Source organism: Lathamus discolor, chromosome 2 (assembly GCF_037157495.1).
Source record: "Lathamus discolor isolate bLatDis1 chromosome 2, bLatDis1.hap1, whole genome shotgun sequence".
Taxonomy (NCBI): Eukaryota; Metazoa; Chordata; class Aves; order Psittaciformes; family Psittacidae; genus Lathamus; species Lathamus discolor.
In genome coordinates, this window is record NC_088885.1 from 73,840,735 (window position 1) to 73,854,003 (window position 13,269).

A 13,269-nucleotide genomic window follows, 5' to 3' on the forward strand; every position below is an offset into this window, starting at 1 on the left:
GGTGCCTCCATTTCTCAGCCCAGCCACTCCTCTGGGCTGGAATTGTAATTTTAACCTCCTATTGGACCTCCAGCTATTCTGGATGGAGACTTAGCACCCTCAGACAGTTCTCAGCCCCTCCAGCAAGCACAACCAGGACTCATGGGGACAGGGAGACATAAAAAGGTAACTTCGCTTGGTAGGCTAGTGACCAAAGTAGGAGTGGATTTTGTCCCAGCACATTTAACAAGTCTTAGCAAAAATAACATGTACAGGAAACAATGTTCCTTATAAGCAGTAAAACAAACTATGAAGGCAAATTTTTGGAAAATAAGAAGCATTGATAATTTGTGAAAGCAGCATAAGCAGTGACAGGAAATAAATGCACATAAAATCTTCAGTTTTGGATAGATGAGTGTCAGGAGCCAGAGATGACAGAAAACAGTTTAAACTCTAAAATAGTAATTTCTTTTCAGAAATAATATCTTTTGGGGGCCATAACTGGTTATCCTTCAAAGCAACAGAGGTGCTTATAATTTCCAAAGCAAAGAAACTACTTGCAGATCATCAGCACATGAGTAACCAATTGCTCCAATATAGGTATCACAGTTCCAAAGAATGACATTTGTACCATGAAACAAACAAAAAAAAAAATTAATAAAAATTGATGAATTCAAAACCACATTTTCTGTACCCACTCATAGGAATTCACTGAAAAAGTAGAAGACATGTACAACCTTTATTTCTCCATCCAAATTTGGGAAGGCTGGTGGAACCAGGGCTGGTGCCCTGCTTCATAACTAGAAAATAAATGTTCCCAAACAACAGTATCCACCAGAGAGTGTGGAATTCCCCACAGAATCTGCTACCAGCCAGATTAGCTGACCTATGCTGTAGAGGGAAGTTTGAATCAGCTTTCCAGGATATCTAAGTTTATAAAGGAACTAGGAAATTACTGTAATTGACATGTGGCAAAATTGAAGCTCAAACTCAAAAAAAAAAAAAAAATAAAAATTAACCAGCCCAAGAAGCACCAAGGAAAAGAACAGCAAAAAAGTCATTGCATAAGGCATAGAAGCAGTCATTTCAAATACAAACTAACAAATCTGAGTTACTGCAGTCAGATTCACCACCAGTAGTCAATATTGATATGTCACAGCTCTTGACAGCATTGTGTGTTTGGCTAAAACTATAATTGTTCTCAGATGAGGAAACCTAAAGTGAGGATGAATGAGACTATGAAATCTGCAGATTGCTTTCAAGAGATGCCAAACAGATCAATGTCATAAAGAGGGATTGATTTAGACAACAAGATTAACACCCAGAATTATGAAGCACTATATCTCATACCCAAATAAAGAAATGAAAGATTTAGTAAAACAAATAACTGGAGAAATCGGCACTTACTGACCAAGTTAATGTATACAAGCAAAGATAATTGATATGAGCAAAGTTTTATACCAAGATTCAATTTACCAATTAAAGAAATGCAGCACAGACCCTATTGTCAAACTAGGATGCCTTCTCTCATTGCTCTTGTTTGGCTTTGCCATCAATGTCACTATAAAGACAAAGTGCAGATGAACACAACACACATGCCACACGATTTGACAATATTACACCAGGAGACACACAGAAGTAAGTGAGTGTAATAATACGTAGCTCATGTATTTGACAGCTTGGTGTACATGCATGTACAAAGATTCTGGACAGGGTTGCAAAAAAAAAAAAATCAAATATATTTTTGGAAAAGAAATTATCTGCTATAATCTCCACACCCCCCACCCCAAAATAATCTAACAAGAACCTTAGCAGACCTCAACTCCAGCCTATGTGAGAATTTTGAATGGATGAATCTTGAAGTATGGAAGGTATCTCTATATGGAATGAAATTTAATGACACAAAAGGTAACAACTGCATTTACCACAGTAAACTGGATTCGTTCATCAAAAGTCTGCATTTTAAAAAATAAGCTACATTTTCAACTTGGTTGTTATTTCTATGTGATATATGGATGTGAAAGCTGGAAATTCAGAGAGAAAAAGGTGTACCATGCTTCTGGAAACAAATAGTTGGGCATCTAATGGAACAAACCTCTAGCAAGTGTCAGGATGAATCTGATAGCTTCAAAACCAAACGCCATCCAGAAAAGCAGGAGGACATTTCTGGAGTATGTGTTAAAAATGGAGACAGGGGCATCTGGGGGCATCTGCTGGGATACGTAGAGAAGCAAGGACAAAACCCACTACCCAGCACAAGAAAAATGCATGGGGTTTCTTAACACAGAGAACAAGCAGGAAGCAGCCAGAAACAGGTGGGAATGGCAGGGGACTTGCTTAAGCCTGTAGCCCATCTAATAGGAATGGTTCACTTGTGATGTAGGCTGAGCTGAACTCTAACTGGACTGAACTCTAGTGCTCTGCTGGCACATTTGCTTCTAATGGAAGGAAAATGTAAAAGGGAGATAATGAGGCTGTGTCTGTAATTGAGGCCCTTATGACTTTACTGACAAGTGTTGCTAATTCCTTCTTCTACCTTAACTCATAACTAGGGGTAACTCTGGATTCCAATGTCTCCATTCACTGAGAACCTCAGCTCTTGCATATGTCCAGCCCTTCATCTGCAGCTCTTGCTGTTTCTACCTGAGTCACACATACACAAACCTGGGAACAGGCAGTGGGAAAGTTCCTCTTCACTACCATCCTCAGAGGGAATAGGAAGATGTGTGAATGAGTAATAAGCCAAACAGCTGTATCACTCATTAGCTATACTGTTTGTTAGCAATAGCCCCTCCCAGTGCATCATTTTACGTGCATGCAAATTGTCACTGGCTAACCAGAGGACATTTCCAAGCAAAAATAATTAATGCAATCTGACCACCCTTGGCAGCTATTCTTGCAGAACCTTTCTGGTGAAGCAGGAAGGAAAAGTGTGTTTGTTTGCAATCCTCTTTGGAAAAGCAGTTCCAGATCTACTTCCTCATAGCATAATGGAAGGAGCAAACTCTCATAGACTTACTGCCTCCCAGGCTGTGCTTCTTCATGCACTGACTACTGCTGCCCAGGAGCGTCCTACGTTTGTGACTCTTGACCTCAGCTTCATTCTAACCATCTATCATAATACAGTGGTGTGATTACATAAAACATACCCTGGAGTTCCCCAAGGCAACAGAGATGACAAACCTCCTCTATTCTACCTTTCTGAAAGAGAGTGATTGCATCAGATAAAGCAATTAGATGTTTCAGCTAATCTCTAAAATTATGCCTAGAGATTGTATTTTTGTTTGAGTGACTACTCCCTCATTTACACAAAAATTCAGGACAACTAAAAGCAAATGAGATTTTAAAACATACTAACAGCTCATTGCTATGAGAGTACCTTGCCAATATCATTGCAAAAGAATAAACTGCCATAATTTGTCCTTCAAGGATCTACACCCTTGCTATGGTTATGGTCTGAAAACTAAGACAACCAAGACAAAACTAATGCAGAGATTGTCAGTTTGAAAGGATACCCTCCTCCCCTCAACGTAATAGAGAAAAAGTCTCTCTCCATGGGCACTTTGTAGATTCCTACCCATGTTCTTTACATGTTAAACTGAGATTATTGCTTCCACACTCATATATTGAGGGACCAAGTAAATCCCTCACGACCTTATTTTTACTGGGACTGACCTCCAAACAGAACAGGAAATCTCTTTGTAAGCAAATTCCCATAGCCAGTCCCCTTGCTGTTTAGTCTGCATTGGATTAAGCAGTGACTTGCTTGCTTCTTTGATTGGCAACTATAGTACTATAAAAACAAATGTACAGAGCAAGTCTCACCAGAAAAACCTCCCAATCTGAGGACTCTTTCAGCTTTATTTGGACTGAAACTTGATGATAGCTCCACTAGACAGGAAACACTCACCCCTCCTTTCTAATATGGCACTACCAGGAGGACACATTTTCTCACAGACCAAGTAGAAGAGCGGTGATGGGGAGGGAGAAAGCAGAAACACCGGAGACCTTCTATAATACATGTCTTGAATTCAGACTTTTGTAAGAGGCAGAAGCTGAGAACACCATTTATTTATCCTAAAGTTAATTCTTTGATTGAAAAAAACCCATGGCTTATACCATGCTTGAAACTGGGCAATATATAGAAAAAGCAAAGCATCAAAGATATTTTAAGCTCACTATACTGTAGAATCTGGAAGGACTGGACACTTGAGCAGTGAAGTATTTTGCTTGTATTCTTACTGGATACAGTACACTACTTGTGAATTACCCTTTCCAATACTGTAGCACCAGGAAGCCCTCCAGGTGGTTAGTGCTCTGCCTTTGCAGGTGCTGTAGCAATTCACAGACATGCAGAAGGGGCTGTACAGCATCCACCACTAGCAGAAAATCTCAGACTAAGCGTATAAGAGACAGAAAAGGAGTTGGACGCTTTATCCTGCTATTTAGTAGCACAGCTATTAAGAGGTGATAGTCGTGTAAGGGGACCACAGTCTGAAAAGCTGTAAAAATTAAATGTTTCTTTTTGAGGCCAGGTCAGAAATGTCACGCAGTTGTGCCAGCATTAAACAAAGGTGCTGCCAGCAGATGCCTTCCTTACACTTGCATCTTGTGCATTTGGCACTGTTGTCTATCTTAAACTTCATTGGTGATGACAGCCAATTGCCCTGGTTGCTTACCTAAACATCACCTCTGCTACACACTTGATATTGGGCTACCTATTGGGAAAAGATGGATTCACCTCCTACTGCTGCTGTGTAATTAGGGAACTATAAACTATACAGGCAGGTACATATATGTGCACAATTCATCCAAGACTAGTTGGAAACAGGCACTATTTCTCCCACTGTTTTGTCATCAAGACAAAAGATGGATCAGTAATAGGTTTGAAATTGTGCAGCCACCTACCTGCGCACGACCTGCCCCCAAAGCGCCGTTTGAGAGGGGCGAATGTCAGCTCCATCTGTGAGTCAGCGAGGCATTTGCACTTCACGTGGGCATGCTAAATGCTGGTGCCCAGGACAGAAATGGTCTACACTGAGATCTTCATCCTAGAAGTCCAATATGAAGGATATAGATGAAAACTGTGAGATTCTCAGGAATTTTTAACTAGGGAAGTGCAGGTGGCCACTTCCTGCAAAGCAGCAGGGTGTTGAATCCAGGAAGCACCTGGAGGGCCATCAAAACTCCCTTCTCCCTCCCAGCCCTAGCTGTGCTCTGACTCCATCTCACTTTCCATCTCCTGAGTGTTTACCTATTGTTGATCTCTAAGGTTTCATTTGACTAAGTGAAAGGCAAGAGGGGGACAATGCCTTCATCACATTCACATGATTCATATTACTCTGAAGCACAATTGCCGCACCTGCTTTCATACAAGTCACCTGCAGGCATTTAAAGATACTAGAAGAAGTATCTTGCTAGCAAATAGATTAGCTGTCTCATGTTGATCTACATCTTTCTTTGTTGCAGGGTACCTCTGTTAGCCCCTTCTCACAAACATCAGCTTCTGCGCAAGACGGTCACAGGCTGGTTTTGCAGATCTATTGAACTGCTTCTGTGAAAAATAAGTCAGATTTCTTACTTTCCTAGGATGTCTGATGAAGACCTGTGCTGGAGCTGGCAGCAGCTGATTACCACTAGCAAGGCTGCTCACACCACTTTCTCGCAACATGTTCTAAGGGTGGCTGGATCCCTTCACAGGATGACATAACTCATTAACCTGCAGAAAGCTATACCTGCCAACAGCAGGGGGGGGAAGGCTTTCTGACATTTTAGGAAGTTCAGTTGCCTTGGCAGAGGCCAACAATGCCAGAACTGCCCCAAGAGAGGGCAGGGCTCATGACTGTGGGGTGAAGGAGCAGAGCTTCCCCTTTTTGGCAGCAGAGAGGGACTGTGCTGGTTTGGCTGCCCCTGAAAGCACAGCCTGAGCCTCATGCCAAATGCCTGGACCACCAGGTTGGAGGCAGGCAGGGCTTTGTCACTCCCAGGCACTCCCTGCTGAAGCTGGCGCTGTGCCTGGCACACCAGGGTATTCCCCAGGGCAGTGCATAGGGACACTCACCAACTGGGGCAGAGCTCCAGGCCTGTCCCCTCACCCAGCTATGAGAGGCAGGTCTATACAACCTGCAACAGAGCCTTGTTTGGGGAGCCCTCATGATGCCCTAGACTAGCTGATGATCCTTTCCTTCAGAGGAGGGATGTGTCTGCTCTGGCAGGCAGAGGACCTGAAACTGGGGCTTCTGAAAGAAAGTGCCTCAGAGCTCTCATTCATGAATGCCATCAAGGGTTAAATATGAGCTGGGTGTCTACTTACTGAGGTCAGGAAGAGAAGGGAGTGGAAAAAAAGGCAGATAAAAACCCAGAGGCAGTCCCAGGCATGCCTAGGAGCAGACCTTTGGGCACCTCAGGAATTTCACTGGCAGGAACGTAGGCACTTGCAGACTTCAGACGCCTCCAGGGTTAGGCAGTAGCTGAAGAAGGGTTTTGAGGATCTAAATATTGGCCGCAAATGCCTATGAGGCAGTTAGGCAGAGCTTACATGCCTAAACCTTTTTTGTGGCTCTAGCCCTAAACTAATATTATGGAAAATACCAGCAATTATTAGGGACTTCTTATCAGATTGGATACATATTCCCTTTGCATAACTTTACCATGGCCTCATTCATGTGGTGCTTAGAGAGGATGAATACCTGTTCTGCATGAGTAATTATGCCAAAGGCTCATGTGAGGGAGGTAGTTTATGACAGCTGAATAAGGCCAGCTATGTTTACCTACACAGCTTCATCATTTAAACTAAAAATTGGTCTTGCCGCTAAATCTCCCTTGCCGCTTCGTTTGCCTGATTGCAAACAGATCCCAGAATATGCAGTTGCACTAAGATGATTGATGCCAAGATGCTGCACTGAAAAGGAAATATTCTTTTAAGTGTTATCACGTCCACAAGCGTAAGCAAAGTCATGTCACGTGACGAAATGTAAATAGAGCATTTCTTAGAAAAGTCATTTATTTGCCTCCGTGATTTATTATTCAGTGACATGTTGGCTATTTTTTCTTTGTTACTGGCACTCATGTTCATAACAAGGTACTTGACTTGAAGGTATTTGGCCAATCTTTCCAAAGTGCTATGTAAGCAGTAATCAGAGAGAGCTGGGTTCGTGAGTCAACAAATTGCTCTCCCATGCTGATCAAACAGTCTTGGCATCTCTATAAAAAATACAAAACCAGATTTTGGACTAGCCTACCCAGTTCTCTCTCTAAAATTACTTTTTATATTTGCATTTGGAAGAGTCCAGGCTTAAAATAACCAAAGGTGCCAGTTGTTTTATTAATAATATTCTACATGTGACTTTCTACATGTGACTTTCATTTACGTTTAGAAGGATAAATGAGATAGCCCGTTAGCCTCCAAAAGTTTTGTTGTCATAAACTGGGTTTCATTTGCTCAACCTAGGGACAAATGCTTCTCTCGTTTTACATCATACCTCCACAGCTTGCAGTAGAAAGCAGTCTAATACTTGGGTCAAAGCTCGTCAGGCCAGTAGAGCTGAGGTTTATTGTGGAAAGCTTTCATTGTAACCCACACCGGGTTGTTACTATTAAAGCAAGTAACAATCAGAAACACTGCACAAGCTGCTGGATTTACCAGTAGGAGGAAATCAAATCTAAATGGGATTTGTAGTCAATTTCTATCATCTATGCCCATCATATGTGCTCATAAAATCCAGGCCCTGAATCTGAAACATATATTCCCATGCTTAGTCTCGCTACTCCACTGTGTAAATGAATGCCTTAAAGTGGAATATATGTAGTCGTGTATCATCTTACTGCTGCTGTGTGCAAAGTGAGTAGGGCTGTATGAATAATTGCATTTATTTTCAGCATGACTGCTAAATTGGAAATCTTTTGGAAGCTTGGATTAAACTGATGTACCCCCCCTTTTTTTTTTCATTAAATGAAAAAAGATAAAACCTCATTTTGCATTGAAAAGCTCCTTCTGACCCCCAAAATGAAATACTTCATTTCTGTACATGTAGTAAAAGCATAGGAAATGAAAAGGCTAGATTTCACACAAGGAGTGTTATTCTCCCCCTTTTTTTTCAGTAGCCAGGATGCAAGAGATAAATCCTTTGTCTTCCTGAGGTGTTTGAAGCCACTATCTCCCTTTCCTGGGGACGCCACTCACCACCATCCCTTGTGTTAAGGGAGACAACCAGACGATGGATTTCCATGCAGCCAACCAGCTGTGCAGCTTTCCTCCATGCTTCCTGGTTTGTGCTGTCCCAAACATGGTAGCGATGCATAAGAAAATGAGACGAGGTGAGGTCCCAGAGCCTGAACCAGCTGCCTCCAAAGTAGCAGGTTATTCTGCCCCAGGCGAGATGCTCTGCTGAGGTTAACAATGCTGGGTGTGGAACTGCTTCCAAGCACCCTTCTGTTGGTCCTATTTTGGATTGTCTATATAATTAGATGTCCCTGAACCTAGGGGTTGCTTATTCTTAGGGAAGGATCCTTCCCATCAGGCTACGAAGTTATGCTGCTTTTTAACCAAAGGGTTACTTCAGCGTTTGGTTTCTACCAAAGGGCTGTTAAAATAGTTTCAGTTATTGCAGGACCACAAACATCTGTTAATTATGGGTCCAGGGTTTATTTATTTATTTATATATTTTAATAGCTAGGTCTTATTGACCTTCACTTAAGCACTTTTGAATATTTTACCCCACATAAAGACTGCTGTGTTGAAAAGTGCTAACAATTGCCATCATGGGAGTCTTGAATTCAAGGACAGTTTGCAGACCTCATTAAGCCAATGAGCTTGCCAAGTCCACTCTTTTCATTTCAGTGGAAGCAACACTTAAGTTCCTTCATATAGCAAAATAGCTGCTAGTAATGGAAGCTGCCTTACATGGGCAGAGAGATCTAAACTCACTCAGAAGGACTTGTCTCTTCAGGTACCAGAGGTTAGTAGCTTACACTGGAAACAAAGGGAGCTATGAAAAGACTCACAAAAAGCACCAGGACAAGGGTTTTTTTGACATAGGACTGATCAGTGAACCAGAGTCAACTTCTCCAAGGCAGAAAAAAGTCTTCTGGTTGTCTTGTGTCCCAGGAAACATGACTTCTGTATAGTCTCTGTCAAGAAACATATTGCAGTGATAAATTTTGACCCATGCAAAGCAAGACTGGTGAGGTCTTCCAAGTCAGCTGGTGATGACATAACATACTAGAAGGTCTGTGTTATACCATTGAGAAGCCTTGTCTTGTGTGTAGGGGAAAAGTGGATTTTGAGAAGTATCAAGAAAGTAAGATAGCAGAACCAACTCTTCAGAGTGGTAAGATGCTCTAGTCATCCAACAGATTCAAAAGTCAGACTACATATTTGCAATCAAAATATCAAAATATGGAGGTAGGAAAATGCCTCAGGTTAGACAACAGCGTGTCTATGAACATAACGCTTTTCAGCTGGTTGCGTGAAGGTTACACTACGGGCACCTGGCTACATTGTTTTGAGCAGAGCAGATCAGTCTTACATTGTCACAGAAGTATGCCCAGGGCAAGAGCAGTTTAGAAGCTTTCAGTCTAAAGCTGGACACGTGGATCATAATGGTGGCATTGGTATTTTATCAGGGAACTCAAAAATAAGAAGGCATCATACAGATTCACAAAACACTTGAGGCTACTGTATTGAGTACTATTTAGGCACTCTTTATCTCTGAAGGAAAGAAAAACCTGTGAAAACTCATGACAGGTATCCTGATTCCCAAACCAGTGCTGTCCATGAAGTCCATCCTTCCTCTCAGTTGTATTATCTTCAGCACAGGATGTTTCCAAATAAGTATTTTCAATGGGCAAGTCCCCTTTCCACTCTACTTGCAGTAAAGTTACAAAGATGACCCCCGTGTTAACTCAGGATTTGTTTGGCCAAACCCACTTTGTTATATTTTGGGTTCTCCCTACATTTGTATTCAACCATACAACCTTGCAAGCACTAATCTGGTATAAAACCCAGAAGCTGCCAAACACAATTCCTAAGAAGTGTGACGTTAAGTGAATACTTCATTGTGGCATGGCCATTAATAATGGTTATAGAAAGAAAGAAAATAAAACAAGATTTGCTCTGGAACACAAATGCATGATATGATCCCTTAGTAAACACTTTTGGGACATTGTTTTTACATTTAATTTACAGTTTCCAAGTGTTTATCTCTTCAGGTGGGATTTTACATATTGACTATAGGTAGAACACACCCCATTTTATAATTCCCTTATCTTACTTAAATAGGAGAGAGATAGTGACTTCTATACATGCTTACACCTTGCTAATAGGAAACAGTGATGTATTGAAAATTTCCTTATCACCTTCAGTTCCCACACAGGTGTTCTTGGTGATAAACTAGTGAATGATATAAACAGTGATTTCAGGTGAAAAAGTAACAATTGGTCATTAGGAAAGAAACAACAAGCACAAATTAAACCACATTTCCTGAGTAGGATTTGGAACTGAAAATACTTGAATATGGGGTCATAAGTGTGAATTTTGTCACTGTGAAGTACAGAGTCACAAGGACTTCTCTTTAGTAATGATGGCTCTCACCTCTCACAACCTACAGGCATCTTCTCTTGCATTTTGAGATCTTGATTGTGATGGGAGACTCACAGATATGATGAGTAACTGTATGATATTCAGATATGATGAGTAACTGTATGATATTCACCCTGGTTTTAGCCAACAATATGGAAATCGAGAAAAAATACTCATCTGTCCAGCGGCAGGTTTACCTCTAGGGGTATTATCTTAGTACAGCTGTTCTGCAACAATTGCTGAACAACTGTCCTGAACAAGTGGCAGGAGAGTGATTCTGGAATAAGAAAAATTTGTTCTGAGCTACCTCTATCCATTTCCAGACAAACTGTTAGTTTTCCTGTGGTGGTTCTTTGAGATGTAATAGAGAGCTTTAAAACGTATTTTAACCTGCTTGCCTATGTTGCTGCCATTGTGTAATGAGCATATCAAATCACCTCAGAAATGCAGAAAATTGTAAGAGTTTATGTTCTACATTGCCTTTGAGTATTTTGATCTTTTGTATTCTGAGGAAATTTTGTATTCTTTAAGTGTTACTAATTTCTTCCAAACAGACCACTAGAGGTCTTAAAAAACCCCAAATGCACACCTACTGTTGTAAAAGTACATGACCAAGTCTCTGCTCCTGCAAAGGGGACAGCTTTCTGGCCAGTGTCATTAGGGACAAAACTGGAAACCCCAGCATGTGATGATGCTCCAGCCTCTGGCAATTTTCCACCATCTGCATTTATTATCTAATAATGGGATCAACTAAGATTAGTAATACATAAAATCTTTCATGAAATGTAGGGAAATGGGTATCACTTTAACAGTAGCAGGAATTCAAGCATACATTTAATTTCACGAGAAACATTCCGAGATTGTCTCTGGAGCTTTCTCTGAAAGAACACAGCCTTGTGCTCCCTACCAGGACAGGACTCTGGCTTTGAAATTATTCATGTGACACTAAGAGGCTTCAGTGGCTGTACTCAGCCAGACAGGCATTACCGTCACTGGACAAGAGTACCAAATTCCTTAGTCTAAAGGACAGTACTGCCATTCTTTTATCAATTCCCTGTAAAGCTTCTGCCAACTTATCAGGAATAAAAGGTACTTCCAAAAAATGGTCATTTTGCTTGGGGGAAAAAGGAATTTTTTTTGTCCCCTCAATGGCTTATAGGTTATTTCTCTAGAACTAGCTGGTAATTGACTCCTATTGAGTAGGGAAATCCATCTTTCTTAAATTTTGGAGGATCTTTTTGTATTTAAAAACATTAACAATATCCACCCTCTCATACAGGGTTCTTTACTCAAGATGGATGGGAGTAGAAGTTTAGGCCAAGAGCACCCTTGGCAGAACAGCTATTCCAAATGCAACTGTAGAAAGTAGTATCTTTCAATTATTCCCAAGCATTCTTTATAAACATCAGATATACTTAACACTTCTCAGGAAATCTTTTCATAGGTACAGACCCCACGTGTATAATTTAACATGCATTAGCCAAAATGCAATCAAGCTCTTGAAGTGTCTTTGCATTCTTGAGATCGATTGCATTATTTTCATTTGGCGTAGCCACAAGCAATCATGCCAGTATTTTTATTCTTGCTACAGTTCTTGTACCATGAGTGCTAGCTGTGGATTATGCCTCACTCCAGCAGCACCAGTACTGTCCTCAGGTCATTGGCTCTTTGCTCAGCCAGGGTCCAGTTGAATGCCACCATCTGTCAGAGTCCACAAGGAGGCACAGGATCTCAGAGTGGATTCTCATGAGAAAGACAGCAATGTGAACAGGAAATGTCCCATCAGGAATCCTTTCTTTGGAGAGGCTCCTGTGGAAAAGAACAAACCCTTATTGTCACTATTGCAGTTTTAACTTTATATTCTCGTGCTCATCCTTTGATTCATTCTCTCTCCCCCCACTCTATTCCCATCCAAAGGGTGGGAAACAGGATATTTTGTGAAATTCTTTCCTTCCTGTGTGGGTCTACATGACATCTTTAATTAGCAACTCTCTGCAATGGAAGTGAAGAAATAAAAAGCACAACTGTCCTACTGAGGAGATCATAATAAAGTTGCTTTTTGAACAGGTATTTAAGGCATCACTTTCTGTCAGTTACAAAGATTATTGATGTTGATATTTAAAAATAGCACACACATACAGAAATTTAGAACACTTCCCTGCAGAATGGGTGGTCAGGAATAGCTTTACAAACATTGTCCCTCTTTGTACCCCACTGGAGAAGCTGGGATGCAAAAGAGTGATGGGAGGGAGACCTCTGCCTGCTTCCTGGGGCAGAGCTCCAGACAGCTGGTACCTGCCACTTCACCTGGAATGAGTAGGAGCACTTGTTTCATTAATAACTTTTGCCTGGGAACTGATCAGAGAGGGGTAGCCTTCTACAGACAACCACTGTGGTTGCAGGGACCTTTCTGAGGGTGGGATTCGATACTGTGGTGCTGCTTTGGAAGCAGATCAAAGAAGAGACAAGCCTGGCAAGCTCAGAGGAGCTGGACCTGATCCTGATCCCTGATTTTCTTTGTAGGATGGCAGGTGTAAAATGTTATTAAGTCTTATCATCTGGCAGGACTGTCCTTAAACACCAGAAGTCCAAGTGATAGCCCTCGACTTCTGGATGTCCTGCAGGCCAAGCCTATTCTCCTCTCCCAGACCCACTGAGCTGAAATTTCCTTTTCCTGCTGATATGGCTGTACGTCCCCAGAGGACATTAAG

At 41.4% G+C, this 13,269-nt stretch overlaps 1 long non-coding RNA gene across 1 annotated transcript in view; it reads right to left on the reverse strand.

The window, feature by feature from the left end:
* Positions 1-10,087: 10,087 nt before the first annotated feature.
* Positions 10,088-13,269, reverse strand: part of LOC136009262 (uncharacterized) — a 32,512-nt gene continuing 29,330 nt past the window's right edge. Inside the window, exon 3 of the long non-coding RNA XR_010610447.1 lies at positions 10,088-12,367. This is a non-coding gene — a long non-coding RNA (uncharacterized LOC136009262). The remainder of the gene's footprint in view (positions 12,368-13,269) is intronic.